We start from the raw sequence: 15,196 nt of genomic DNA on the forward strand, positions 1-15,196 counted from the left end.
GGAAAAGAGGGAACAGGAAAATGTTTGAAGATGAACATTTTCAATAAACATTTCTGCAGATGTTGCAAACAAATGGAAATTGGTCTTTTCCCAAACCTGCGGGAGAAAAGCCACAGCAACATTTCTTGCAAAAAAATTTCCTCCATTTTTTGACCAGCTCTCACCATCTAAAACAGTGAAGAGAGCAGAACAAATCTGTACAATTATACAACATGGTCTCATTGTTTCTTGGTAGTCTTCAGTCCTGCCTGTACCAATGTGTCGTAACCATCTTTGATTGCAAGCTCTTCGAGTGTTTTGTTCTGCATTGGTACTGTGCCTAGCAGGACAGGCTCTGCGTCCAAGTCCGGAGCTTCTACGCACTGCAGTAATACAAATTATAAAGACTAATATTCAATGCTGGGGGATGCATCATCTTCCCTCCTGGTCAGCCACACCATCTCGATGGACAATACAATACCCAACTGGATGCAGGATTTGGGATTTAAAGGAGGGTTAGTGGAAGGGCACCTCAGCAGAAGAGATAAGGATATTCCAGTGTTCAGTATTTTTTTTTCAGAGCATGGGGAGATCAAGCCAAGGGAGGCCCCATTGAGCCAGTGAACTTTGAGGGTGAAATCCTAGCCCTGCTGAAGTCAATAGCAAACTTCCCATTGACTTCAGTGGAGGTACGATTTCACGCTGAATGTTGAGTAAAGAGCTGTAGTCACTACAGGACCCAGGGTTGGTGCTCTCACCACAGAGGGCACAATGCCCTAGGAGAAGTCTTGGTTAGAGGGGAGAAATCATAGAAATGTAGGGCTGGAAGGGACCTCAAGAAGTCATCAGGCCCAGCCCCCTTGTCCTGAAGCAGTAAACCTAGACCATCCCTGACAGGTTTGTCCAGCCTGTTCTTACAAACCTCCAAAGATGGGGATTCCACACCCCTCCTTGGAAGCCTGTTCCAGAGCTTAACTACCCTTAAAGTTTAAAAGTTTTTCCTGTTATCGAACCTACATCTACCTTGCTGCAGATATTACTTGCCCTACCTTCAATGGACATGGAGAACAATTGATCACTGTCATCTTTCTAACAGCCATTAACAGATTTGAATACTGATAGCGGGTTCTCCCTCAGTATTCTTTTGCCAAGATTAACATGCCCAGTTTTGTTAACCTTTCTTATCTTCTAAATCTTTGATCATTTTTGTCGCTCTCCTCTGGACTCTCTCCAGTTTGTCCACATCCTTCCTAAAGTGTGGCACCCAGAACTGGACACAGTACTCCAGCGGGGGCCTCATCAGTGCCAAATAGAGCAGCACAATACATCTGTGTCTTCCATACAACACTCCAGTTATTACACCCCAGAATTCTATTATTCTTTTTCACAACACAGTTTTGACTCATGCTCGATTTCTGATTCACTCCAGTCCCCAGATCCTTTTCAGCAGTTATTCCCCATTTTGTTGTTGTTGTGCATTTGATTCTTCCTTTCTAAGTGAAGTATTTTGCACTTGTCTTTATTGAATTTCATCTTGCTGATTTCAGATCAATTTTCCAATTTGTTAAGGTCGCTTTGAAGTCTAATCCTGTCCTCCAAAGTGCTTGCAACCCCTCCCAGCTTGGTGTCATCTGCAAATTTCATAAGCACAATCTCCACCCATTATCCAAGTCATTAATAAAATATTGAACATTCCCAGACCCAGGACTGACCCTTGTGAGGCCCCATTAGATACAACCTCCAAGTATGACCAGCAAACCATTGATAACTACTGTTGAAGGTGGTCTTTCAAATCCAGATCATCTCCATGGAAGTTAATGGCATTACTCAGGATCCCGGAGTGATTTGCCTTTTTATCACTCAGGCTATTGCTAGAGGAAAGGTCACTCCTCGTGAAGAGGGTTGCAGTTAAACTGAGAAATGCCAGCTGTGATGAAAAACAACTTTCAAATCTGAGGAAACAATGATGCTGTCAAAGCACTGCTGCGTTTGTGAACTTGGAGCCAAATTAGCTCCGTTTGCTTTGAGCTTGATAAAGGGAGTGTGTGGGCGCCTTACTTCAATGGTGCCTGCACCTTTCCTGTCGACATGTTACAATTTTAAACAATACGCACTGTGGATGCATGACTGAGTCAGGGAGCCTGCACTCCCGAATTGTGCCCCCTAATACTTCTGGTACGGATCAGAAATGCCTTCCCTCTCACTCTGCATTGGTTCTCTCTAAACCTTGTGGCCTGGGATGGCTGTGTAGCACCGTGTCTGAGTTTCCCCTTTTAAACCGACAACTGACCCAATTCTCCCCTTGTATCAGGGCCGGCCATCATGCCCACATCCTTCACCATATGTGAGACGCTGGCTTCCTCACGAGCCTGGGGAATTTTCAGCCAACACCATATTAGTCTTTAAGCCCTTGGCTCTGGGTTCCATTTATTGTCCAAGTGATCAGAGACTCACAAAAGGAAAACAAAACGTCCAGAGAGGGTTTTCTCCCCAGCCACAACTCCCAGGGTCCCCCCCTCCCCAGGAGTCTTCCTTCCTCAGCGACTACTGCGGGAGATTGTCCCGTCCTGCAGTTTCTCCCTGCAGTCCACCCCCACCTGAGCACTTTGATAATGACTTTCTCCCTTTCCAGCTGGGTCTGATAATTGACAGGATCTGGCTAGCCCCAGACCCCTCCTTAAAGGGGCAGGCTTCACAGTAACACACAACAATTTACATTCATCTCTGCTGCAGAGGGCAGTCTGTGTTCTCTTTTGGGTCTCAAACACCAGCAAACGTTTGGTTCTCAGAAACTATTCTGAGTGTAAATTTTCAGTTTAAAAAAAAAAAGTTTCTGGTAAAAAAAAATCAGTTTTCAGTTTTAAAAAATGATCCGTTTCTATAGTGAATATTGTAATGAAAACATTTTTCTGTTTTGATTTCTGGTGGGGGGGGTTAAGGAAAAATTATTTTTTCATTTTCAGCTAAAAGCCATTTTTCATCAGCATCACTTTTCAACAAAAATATTTTGACCAGCTGTCAGGAAGATCTTTGAAAATCAGCTATTTATTTAATTGGGTGTTTAGGAAGATTAAATGTGTGTTCCCAGTGGTGATGGGATAAGGGGGATGGAACCGTGTTAGTTTTTTTATTTATTAGTGGGTGAGTTAATTTGCTACTTTTTGATTGCTTAATGCTGCTGGTGGGCAGAATTTATGCTTTTTTAACACTGGTAGATAGTCATTATGTGGTTAAAAGACTGGTTAATTGTCAGGGCTCCTTGAGATCTTTGCACGGCTTTATCTTAATTCTTGTTTAATTTCAAATAAATAAATAACAACACCTAGCTCTTATAGAGCACTTTTCATCAGCAGAGCTCACACACTTCACAAAGTACTATTATCCCCATTTTACAGGTGGGGAAACTGAGGCACAGAGACAGGGGAAGTAACTTACCCAAGGTCACACAGTTAGCTAGTGGCAGATCCAGGAATTGAACTTAGATTGACCTAAGTCCCAGTCCAGTAAGCTAGCCACTGGGCCACATTTAAGCTCATTTTTTGTAAACTGTGGCCTCAGGCAAGCTCCCGGGGACTTCAGAAATCAAGGATATTGGGATTTGGTTCCTGGACAATCAAATCCATTTTTTTAAAAAGAACAGCTGCTTTTGGTAGACACAATTCTTTGTGATGCAGTGTATGACGGAGGGAGTTCTGTACGTATAGCTGCAGTCTTCTTTGAAGCACAGGCTTCAGGTGCTTTTGCAGTCCTAAAGTTGGTAAGTGTGCATCAGAAATTTTCTTTGATGTGGTTTTTAATGAAGGATCCAAAATAGCCTTCTTATCGAATTTCCATCTCTGGAAAAACTGTCCTTCTGTGACATCAAAAAACGAATGCGTATCATCTCCGCTAATTAGTAAATTCACACTGTGGGGTATTTTTACCCTTCCTCTTCCCATCTGAAATCCACGAACCATCTTGGCAGCATTTTAGGAGAGATGACTGGAGCATTTCCCCCCCTCACACACTTTATTTTACACATACCATTCTTTGCTACGTTCATACCTGTCATTTGTTTACATTTGTACCAGCCTAATAGCAATTGCTTGCTCACTAGCTAACAAGACTTGCAAAATAAAAAGCCCTATCCCCTCCCCTCCCATTTGGCCGCACATCATTCCACGCTCTGCAGATGTGTGTGCTCCTAACGGCCTACCCTTTGCAAACTCCCTGGCCAGCTGCAGTAGCGTGTCCCCGCTGGCACATCCATTTGTGCACTCGCTTGGCCAATTTTAGAAGTGCTTCCTGAATGCTTTAAAAAAGCATCTGTAAAAATGTAATAGACAGTTGTTTCTATAAAAGCCTGTCCTTGAAAAAACACACCTGGCAGCAAAAGGTCAGGTCGGGTCACTGTTTAATAACATGATTGGGGGGCCCATGTCTTCATGCCTTGCACACCCCAGATTCCCAGGGCTTCATGAGAGCAATGGGTGTGTAAGGAATGCAGGATCAGCCCCTTTGTTTAGTTAGATGTCTACAACATAACTATTCCCCAAGCCCACAGTATATATATTAATAACAGCACTTTGACTTGCACCTGAAAGTGAATGGGAAACCAGTTCTCTGGATCGCAGATGTGAGCAATGCCACAGAGTAAAGGCAGAATTGCTTTCTGCACCAGCTTAAATTCAAGTGGCCGCCCCGGCATAGCCCTAACGGGAATTAGAGCAGTCTGCAAATTGGAGGGGACAAAAGCATGGGGAACTGAAGTGAGGTACAAGCTTTTGCCCACTGGGAATGGAAGAAAGCATTTGGCATGTAATGCTAAAATCTGATCATCCAACAAGTTTCTACCCATCATACTAGTGTCTCCTCTCTCTCAGTCAGCCAGCTAGCTTTCAGACAAGAATCTGTCTTGGACAGATGTTGGGAAATCCATTCATTTGCATCATCTGAGTCCAACAAAATACAGATGGGAAGCTACGGATGGCACTGCAACCCAAGTACTCTCAATGTACCACCTAACAGCCTGGCACACTGTCATGTTTCTGCAAGGCAATCCAGACCAGTAATCAGGGATGTCACCACTCGCCCTATGATGCTGGGTACCTTACAATGCTTTGCAGCTATCAGTCCCAGGCAGGGATGCTCGCAGCCAGCCTACAAAGAAGCAGGTCACACCCTGAGCATCTGTGTGCTATGCAGCCAGCCTTGGTTCAACAACTCTGACCCCGACAGCCTGTCCAGAGCCCCACAGCCACAGGCTGGCTTCCACCAGCCTGGGTTACAACCACCAAGGTGACCCCAACACACTCCCAGACTGAGGTTTCCCAAAACCATGTGCTTTTCAATGCCCAGCCCTCTCCTGGACAGTTCAGAGAAAAATATGGTTTCTTTGTACCTTTAAAGGGACAAAAAGCACATCACGGCTTATTAACTTAACTGAGGTAAATACACCCTTCCCCTTAAACACAGCACGGAGTTGCTTTATAGTAAAAATAAAACAAATATATTAAGAAAATATACATAGGAGTGAGTGAGTTCAAACATAAGGAATGAAGATAGAAAGAGTTACAACTAAAAGAAAACATGATACGTTTCTAGTGGCTAAGGCTTCATTTAACAAGCCGCCATCTTTGTTCTAGGTAAATTTCCTGCCAATCTTTCTTCTTTCCAGCCATGGCTGCCTCTCTCTCAGTCAGGACCTCCCACAGAAACACAACAGGCTGGTTTCTCGTGTCTTCCTACAGGGAAGATCTTTGGCTAAGCATGTTTCTCACCTATATGCAGTTTCCAGACACTTCAACTCCCCCCATTCCTGGTCCCCGCATTGGCTGAATGTGCCATCTTTCTCAGCTTGCGAGAGCTGTCGTCCCTTGTGTCTGTCTAGTGAGAGATGCCCAAGATGGCTTCTGTCTTTTTTATCTGCCAAAGTTCAATTACCTTGTTTCAAGAGGCCCTTCCTCTTCCTTTGGGCTTCCCATCCCCATTGTTTTGAGTCACACCTTGTTTCGTTTCTTTGGAGACTGGCAGATAGCTGTGATGTCTCTTTCTTTGGAAACAGATTGTAAAGCCTAAAATCAACAAGTGCCCATCATTCCTTACATACTGCTAATACATACATTTTACAGTGGTACTGATCACCAGTGTGTCATAGGCTTTCATAGAAGATCTCACTCTATGGTCTTTTATAATACAGTAATATTGTACACAATCAGTTGATTCAATTACTTATCACTTGAGGATCATCCCCCTCCCACCCCCGCAAATCTTTACAGTTCAGGAAACCTTTGCAATGTATCATTTGAAAAGTAAAACCCAGACCAAGCTTCTCTCTCTTGCTGGGGCATAGACCCCATGCGGTCTCCTCCTCCACATTAGCTTGATAGCTTTGTTTACCTGATATGTAAATGTACCTTCATTGTCTTTGCCTGAAGACCCAGCTGGTCAGAGAAGCAAACACATTCCTTTGTTTAGGGCAGAGCTGTTTACCAATGACCCCCATATGCCTGATTTAGAAACACTTTAGTCATAATATTAACTCTTAATATACACTGTGTACATACATCACACAAGAATACTAATGATCAGTGAGTTGTTCTTAGTTTTCCAGTGACATATTACATGACATCTTTTATATGTAGATCATAACCAGAGTGAGTTGGGATACCCTGAATTGCTCAGGCCACCTGAAACTCAGATTAGTGATCTCCTTGCCCTCTGCCACTGGGATGCTCTCAGGGTCACAATAGAATCCTGCTGAACTCTGCAGGAAAATGCATTCAGAGCAGATGAGCAATCACCCAAAACTACCCACTGGGATTCCTCAGAACCACTCACGTACAACTGCCAGAATGCACAGGTATGTCAACAAACCCATGCAGATAACAGCACCAGGTAAATGACAGGGTGAAGAGAATCATCATGGATAACTGATCTTTGCCCATGGCCTTGTCTCCCGCATCTGCGTCTCTCATCTTATACTTCGACTCTCAGCTCCCTGAGGCGGGGCCTGTCTCTTTGCTATGTGCATGTACCACATTTAGCACAAAGGGACCCTGATCAGGGCCTGTGATAGGGTGTGCAAGGCATTCTCAGCCCCCTGCTGGAGGTGTCACCACCCTGGCACACCTGCCAAAGGAAAAGTGTCACTTGGGAGAGAAAGGCAAGAAGTTTAGACCACTGAGCACTGCCTAGAATAGCCATTAAACTAGGAGATGGGAGAAAGCCGACTGGTGCAGAGGAGCATGTGGATCGGACACAGACTTCTCTTAGGGGAGAGTCTAATGACAGAGAATCTCCAGGTTATAGTCAGGAGCAGAGGACGGAAGAGGATAATGTAAGGGCCGGATCAGATGATAAACAGTCACATAAAAAAGAATCTGACACATCAGAAAAGGGCAGACAAATAAACAGGGACAAGTTTTTAAAGTGCTTGTACACAAATGCTAGAAGTCTAAATAATAAGATGGGTGAACTAGAGTGCCTTGTGATAAAGGAGGATATTGATATAATAGGCATCACAGAAACCTGGTGGACTGAGAGCAATCAATGGGACACAATCATTCCGGAGTACAAAATATATCGGAAGGACAGAACAGGTCGTGCGGGGGGGTGGGGGGAGTGGCACTATATGTGAAAGAAAATGTAGATTCAAATGAAGTAAAAATCTTAAGCGAATCCACATGTTCCATAGAGTCTCTATGGATAGAAATTTCATGCTCTAATAAAAATATAACATTAGGGATCTATTATCGACTACCTGACCAGGACAGTAATAGTGATGATGAAATGCTAAGAGAAATTAGAGAGGCTATCAAAATTAAGAACCCAATAATAGTGGGGGATTTCAATTATCCCCATATTGACTGGGAACATTTCACTTCAGGACGAAATGCAGAGATAAAATTTCTCAATACTTTAAATGACTGCTTCATGGAGCAGCTGGTACGGGAACGCACAAGGGGAGAGGCAACTCAAGATTTAACCCTGAGTGGAGTGCAGAAGCTGGTCCAAGAGGTAACTATAGCAGGACCGCTTGGAAATAGTGACCATAATACAATAGCATTCAACATCCCTGTGGTGGGAAGAACATCTCAACAGCCCAACACTGTGGCATTTAATTTCAAAAGGGGGAACTATGCAAAAATGAGGAGGTTAGTTAAACAGAAGTTAAAAGGTACAGTGACTAAAGTGAAATCCCTGCAAGCCGCATGGGCACTTTTTAAAGACACCATAATAGAGGCCCAACTTCAATGTATACCCCAAATTAAGAAAAACAGTAAGAGAACTAAAAAAGAGCCACCGTGGCTTAACAACCATGTAAAAGAAGCAGTGAGAGATAAAAAGACTTCCTTTAAAAAGTGGAAGTCAAATCCTAGTGAGGCAAATAGAAAGGAGCATAAACACTGCCAAATTAAATGCAAGAGTATAATAAGAAAAGCCAAAGAGGAGTTTGAAGAACGGCTAGCCAAAAACTCCAAAGGCAATAACAAAATGTTTTTTAAGTACATCAGAAGCAGGAAGCCTGCTAAACAACCAGTGGGGCCCTTTGATGATCGAGATACAAAAGGAGCGCTTAAAGATGATAAAGTCATTGCGGAGAAACTAAATGGATTCTTTGCTTCAGTCTTCACGGCTGAGGATGTTAGGGAGATTCCCAAACCTGAGCCAGTTTTTGTAGGTGACAAAACTGAGGAACTGTCACAGATTGAGGTGTCACTAGAGGAGGTTTTGGAATTAATTGATAAACTCAACATTAACAAGTCACCGGGACCAGATGGCATTCACCCAAGAGTTCTGAAAGAACTCAAATGTGAAGTTGCGGAAGTATTAACTAAGATTTGTAACCTGTGCTTTAAATTGGCTTCGGTACCCAATGACTGGAAGTTAGCTAATGTAAACCAATATTTAAAAAGGGCTCTAGAGGTGATCCCAGCAATTACAGACCGGTAAGTCTAACATCAGTACCGGGCAAATTAGTTGAAACAATAGTTAAGAATAAAATTGTCAGACACATAGAAAAACATAAACTCTTGAGCAATAGTCAACATGGTTTCTGTAAAGGGAAATCGTGTCTTACTAATCTATTAGAGTTCTTTGAAGGGGTCAACAAACATGTGGACAAGGGGGATCCAGTGGAAATAGTATACTTAGATTTCAAGAAAGCCTTTGACAAGGTCCCTCACCAAAGGCTGTTACATAAATTAAGCTGTCATGGGATAAAAGGGAAGGTCCTTTCATGGATTGAGAACTGGTTAAAAGACAGTGAACAAAGGGTAGGAATTAATGGTAAATTCTCAGAATGGAGAGGGGTAACTAGTGGTGTTCCCCAAGGGTCAGTCCTAGGACCAATCGTATTCAATTTATTCATAAATGATCTGGAGAAAGGGGTAAACAGTGAGGAGGCAAAGTTTGCAGATGATACTAAACTGCTCAAGATAGTTAAGACCAAAGCAGACTGTGAAGAACTTCAAAAAGATCTCACAAAACTAAGTGATTGGGCAACAAAATGGCAAATGAAATTTAATGTGGATAAATGTAAAGTAATGCACATTGGAAAAAATAACCCCAACTATACATACAATATGATGGGGGCTAATTTAGCTACAATGAGACAGGAAAAAGATCTTGGAGTCATCGTGGACAGTTCTCTGAAGATGTCCACGCAGTGTGCAGAGGCGGTCAAAAAAGCAAACAGGATGTTAGGAATCATTAAAAAGAGGATAGAGAATAAGACTGAGAATATATTATTGTCCTTATATAAATCCATGGTACATCCATATCTTGAATACTGTGTACAGATGTGGTCTCCTCACCTCAAAAAAGATATACTGGCACTAGAAAAGGTTCAGAAAAGGGCAACTAAAATGATTAGGGGTTTGGAGAGGATCCCATATGAGGAAAGATTAAAGAGGCTAGGACTCTACAGCTTGGAAAAGAGGAGACTAAGGGGGGATATGATAGAGGTATATAAAATCATGAGTGATGTGGAGAAAGTGGATAAGGAAAAGTTATTTACTTATTCCCATAATACAAGAACTAGGGGTCACCAAATGAAATTAATAGGCAGCAGGTTTAAAACAAATAAAAGGAAGTTCTTCTTCACGCAGCGCACAGTCAACTTGTGGAACTCCTTACCTGAGGAGGTTCTGAAGGCTAGGACTATAATAGCGTTTAAAAGAGAACTGGATCAATTCATGGTGGTTAAGTCCATAAATGGCTATTAGCCAGGATGGGTAAGGAATGGTGTCCCTAGCCTCTGTTTGTCAGAGGATGGAGATGGATGACAGGAGAGAGATCACTTGATCATTGCCTGTTAGGTTCACTCCCTCTGGAGCACCTGGCATTGGCCACTGTCGGTAGACAGATACTGGGCTAGATGGACCTTTGGTCTGACCCGGTACGGCCGTTCTTATGTTCTTATGTTCATTCAGGCACTGGTACCATCAGAACTAACAAGACTTGTAAAAGCAACAAAGAATCCTGTGGCACCTTATAGACTAACAGACGTTTTGCAGCATGAGCTTTCGTGGGTGGAACTGAGACAGGACATCAACTCCCCTGCTCCTCTTGCATCTGAAGAAGTGGGTATTCACCCACGAAAGCTCATGCTGCAAAACGTCTGTTAGTCTATAAGGTGCCACAGGATTCTTTGTTGCTTTTACAGATCCAGACTAACACGGCTACCCCTCTGATACTTAACAAGACTTGGTCCTCCAGAGGCTAGAAGGGCCAGGAGGAGGCAGTGGCCAATCAGGCCCCACCAGGCGAGATAAGAAGGCTTGCCTATTTCTTCTGTGGGGAAGTGCTGGGTGGAACTGAGACAGGACATCAACTCCCCTGCTCCTAACCCAGAACCCCAGGCCTGGATCAGGTTCTACCCATCTGACTGCACCTTCAGTTGAATGAGGTGCAACAAACTGGTTATTCTGCTCTACAGTCTTAAGGCCCAGGTGACCAATTTTTGAGCTGGACTTTAACTGTTAAAGTACTATCAAAGAGCTCACTGCATAAGATAGCTTGCTCTGGGCAAGCTGCGACAGGACCCCTAGGCACTACTACAGTAAAGAATTGAACACCCATTGATTTCAGTGGGCAGAACCAGACCACAGTATCTACAAAGCCAGCAAAAGTTGAGGCGCAGATGGAAAGTCCTATTTATCCTGTTATCTTCATGATGACTTTCAATGGATGTTACTTTGACTGGCTTTTCAATGTCCATTCTAGCTGGTTACCATTTCCAGCAGTCACCCAGCCCTCCCCAGCACAGCGGCTTATTCAAGAGGTTTCTTAACACTGCTGTGCAATTAGTAAAAAATAATTTTAGCACACAGTGTATTCTCTCTCCTGGAGGGATAACTGTGCTTTAATAATCCAGAGTTTTACTGGGTTATGCATCTAAATGTACAGTTCTGAAATTATTCATGAGGGATCCAACCTATAGATTAACTAATCAGAGCCATTATTGGGAATTAAATCCAACAATATTGGTGGGGTTCTGTCACACAGTAAAACATTTTGAAGAAAGAAAGAATTGATGATTCAGAAACATGGCTTTCTAGCTCACATCAAAAGGGCCTTTGAAATGCCGTTAGAATGAAAAACAGTTAGTACCATCATGGAGAATGTAGGAGACACCAGCTGAATGTGTATGAATATGATGCATACCTCTGTCTCTTTGATTATGATCATGTTGTCTGCTACCTGGGGGCAAAGAGTTCCCTCAGCCTTGGGTGGTTCTACACATCTGCAGGAAGGCAGATAACAGCTGTAGACAGCCCAATCACCGACACTTACACAATACAGGTGTCCATTCCTTTGAAGGTATCCTCTCACCAACTTCTGATCAACAGCTGGATAACCCTGGAGTGGGGAGAAGAATCCAAGCAGAGAAATCCTGAACAAAACACTCGGAATCTATTAAAAGCTTCAGCCCTGAAGCTGAGGAGGGTAGGTTGGTCCACAGGGAAACAGACTGAAACCCAGTCCTCAGAAGAACATGGGTACCAGGGCTAAGCTGGACCTACTGAAGTCTTGAGGGAAATGTTCATTTTAGGTAAGACAATATGCATATTGACCCTTTCCCCACTGATTGCCATATCCCTATGGATTAATAAATAATACTTTGTTTGGACAACACTGTTCAGTGCCACTGCACTTAGCTCCTGTTCACAGGTCCCAAAGGGAAGTCTATTGAAGGGGCCAAACTCATTTGGCCCTGCTGAGGAGACACGGCTGGTAAACACGGATGCTGTGATCTGGGGACCCAGTCTAGAACCAGGGGGAAATCGCAGGATTCCACTCAGAGAATGGAAGCTGCAAGGCCTGTCACTTGATACCCATAGAGAGAATGAGAGAAATCAAAGCTACAGCTCACCTTGAACCATGGCAATCACATAGCTTCATTTATTTCATCTTCCGGACATGAAAATCTGCAGATATTGCACACTAGAATAGCAAAAAAACTTGTAATAGCATGTTTTTGCCAGCACACACATGAATCCTCTCACTATTTTAGCCATAAACATTATTCAAGCTTCAGAAATAATCTTTATCTTTCCTTCTTAGTAATGACCTAAATGTTAATAGCAGACCCAGAGCCTCACCCGAGTGGCAATGTAAAGGGATTGCCCGAGGAGAGCTTTCTTCTAACACTGAACAAGAACCTTCCTTAAGTCAAGGGAAAACAAGGCCTAACGCGGTTATTTTCATTGGTACTATGCTAGTATCTAGATTCTTCCCATTGTGCCTGGCAGGGCCGCCCAGAGGATTCAGGCGGCCCGGGGTCTTCGGCGGCGGGGGGCCCCCGCTTCGGTGGCAGTTCGGCGGCAGGGGGTCCTTCCGCTCCGGGACCTGCTGCTGAAGTGCCCCAAAGACCCGCGGCAGGGGCCCCTGCTGCCGAATTGCCACCCAAGACCAGAGAGGAAGAAGCTCCGGGGGCCCAGGCCCCGCGAGAGTTTTCCAGGGCCCCCAGAGCGAGTGAAGGACCCCGCTCCAGCGTCCCCAAAAAACTCTCATGGGGGCCCCTGTGGGGCCTGGGGCAAATTGCCCCCCCCCTCTGGTGCCTGGTGCTGTACAAACACACCGAGAGACCATCCCTGCCCTCAAGAGTGTAGAGTCTGAATAGACCACAGAGACAGAGCGTGGGAGAAAGAAAGGATAAAATTACTCTGCCTATGCCACGTTAGCGCTCCTCCACAGGACCTGGAGCAAGAACCAAAGAGGTTCATTACACCCTTCGGTGCACTATGAGCACAGAATTAGGGCCCCAGCCCGGCATTCCATTTCTCACATGAGTTGCCTGCACTGGCAGTACAGGAACCTTTCTTTTATTTCCCTGTAATGGAGACTCTTTTTCAAGGAACTTCTGCTTCTAAGTCAGAAAACTCCTCATTTGCTCCAGTGCAAGTTGTGAGGCATTTCAATCAAAGCATGTGAAGGTTGAATCAAGCATTCCATAGTGACCCTTCTTTGCATTTAGGTTCTGACACTGTGACACTTCATGCTAGTCTTGTTCCAGTGTCTTTTTATTTTCCGTTTTTTAACTTTCCCCTCTTTGACTCAACCACTTGAGGAATAAAACTCCAATTTCCCACTGCTGTGTCAAATCACCAAACACAACGGTTCCTGACCCTAACACAGTGCAGTCCAAGGAGCCCAAGGTTAGTTCACCTGGGAAAATAGGTTTCTCTTTCAGATCCACTCCAATTTTCCACTACATCACTTCTGCCAAGACACCTTACTGGATTGTCTTGACCTTTTTGTCCAGTTGTCAAAAAATCAAAAATCAAAACCTATTTGGTCTGCACTGATCTTGGGCTGAGTTTTTCCTGTTAAAGTGCAGCCTTTTTTTCAAGGCTCTATCACCAGGTCATTGACACTGGCCCAGTGCTATGGTACGTCCTTCCAATATATGCTGCAGGGGAGTTGTTTCTTAGCACACATCTGCATCTCAACCCCCCACTGTTATAAATCAGCTGTTAAATACAAGCTATTTCCTTTTATAGCACCATTCTTCTCTGTATCTTTACTTTTCTCCTCTGGCTGGAGAAGGCCCCAATCTAATGACCTTCAGAGCAAAGTATCATAGGAATGTAGGCACCTCACAAGGTTATTTAGTCCATCTCTTGTGCTACGGCAGGACCAAGTAAACTTAGACCATCCCTGACAGGTATTTGTCCTCCTGCTCTTAAAAATCTCCAGTGATGGGGATTCCACTGTCAGGAATGCAGGTCTGCAGCTGCATTTGGGATTAGCTAACTAACTGCAGCTGAAACCTCTAATTGGCTAAATTGCCTGATTGGCTGAGCAGCACCGACCAGCGGCTGCTCAATATTTAGACCTGCAACCATGCTTGTCCCCACCTTGTTCCAGTCATGTTCCTGCCCTGCTTGGTTCCTGACTGGCTCTCCTGGAGTTTGACTTCAGCTCCGATCACTAGGCATGACTGCCCATGCCCCAGTCCATGACATCCACAGCCTCCCTGGGTAGCCTATTCCACTACTTAACTAAGCTTATATTTAGAAAGTCTTTCCTCATATCTAACCTGTATTTGCAAAGCACATCTTTTGCCCCAGAAATATGAAAATAAGGGGAGATTATAAAGGGAGGGGAAGGGCGAGTTGAGTTTTGAAGTTGCCTGGCTCACTGATGGTGGGTTTTATTCAATTGCACTGCAGCCTGTTGGGTATTATTTCATGTATTCAGTATAATTGTCTTATAGCACTTCCTAGAGACCCCAACCAAGATCAGGGCCCTATAGTGCTAGGTGCTGTACAAACACATAAGAAGGGAGTCTTACAGTCTAACTAGACAAAACAGATGAAGGGTGAACAGAAGCTCAGAGAGAGGAAGAGACTTGGCCAAGATCACATAGGAGCTCAGTAGCAGAGCTGGGTAATAGATCCCAGGATTCCTACCCTCCGGTCATGTATGTAGCCTTGTCCACACAACTACTACATGTGATATATCCTTAAATTACGTCAACGGCCCCTGCAACGTACGAAGAGGCACTCTTCCTTTAGCATTTGCATATATCTAAAGGAATATAGTTTCCCGTCAAGTTTTTTACTGAGCGGAATCACTTTTGGGCTTTTTCCCCACGTTGGAACCCTTCCTGAGCTGTAACTCGCTCTGATTCGTTAAGCACTTCCTTCCGGCGTTAACGGCTGCTCTAATCTCAGCTATCTGCCATTCAATAAGGGATGGTGGGGAAAGGTGTAATTAGCAGAGTTCT

Source organism: Mauremys mutica, chromosome 6 (assembly GCF_020497125.1).
Source record: "Mauremys mutica isolate MM-2020 ecotype Southern chromosome 6, ASM2049712v1, whole genome shotgun sequence".
Classification (NCBI taxonomy): Eukaryota; Metazoa; Chordata; order Testudines; family Geoemydidae; genus Mauremys; species Mauremys mutica.